Below are 409 nucleotides of genomic sequence, written 5' to 3'. Positions count from 1 at the left end.
TAAGGGAAATGAACTCTTTATGAGATCAAGTGAAGCCTTCACAAGAGTTTTTTTTATGAGATCAAGCAAAACGTTTACAATGGCCTTTTATGAGATTAAGTGAAACTCTTATAATAGGTTTTTCATGAGATCAAGTGAAACCCTTCAACAATAGTTTTTCACAAGCTAAACCACAAACTCATAAATAGCTTTCCAAGGTTAAGGTATAACTTTTTCAAGAAGAGTATAATGTTTAGCAAGAAAATGCCTTTATAAAGGTTCATTGCTAGGAGTTTAAGCTTCAGTGTAATGAGAGAAGAAATATTAACTTAAATAAAGCAAGTGTAAAACTTTTCTAAGTTTGGTGGAAGACTAATATGAAGCTAGAGAGTGGGGATAAGCTTTTAGAGGTTTCTCTAGGGTTTGAAAC

Source organism: Theobroma umbraticum, unplaced genomic scaffold (genome assembly GCF_002168275.2).
Source record: "Theobroma umbraticum cultivar Fairchild unplaced genomic scaffold, ASM216827v3 scaffold_95.0, whole genome shotgun sequence".
NCBI classification, from domain to species: domain Eukaryota; kingdom Viridiplantae; phylum Streptophyta; class Magnoliopsida; order Malvales; family Malvaceae; genus Theobroma; species Theobroma umbraticum.
The sequence above is the reverse complement of the archived record's forward strand: the minus strand, read 5'-3'. Positions refer to the sequence as shown.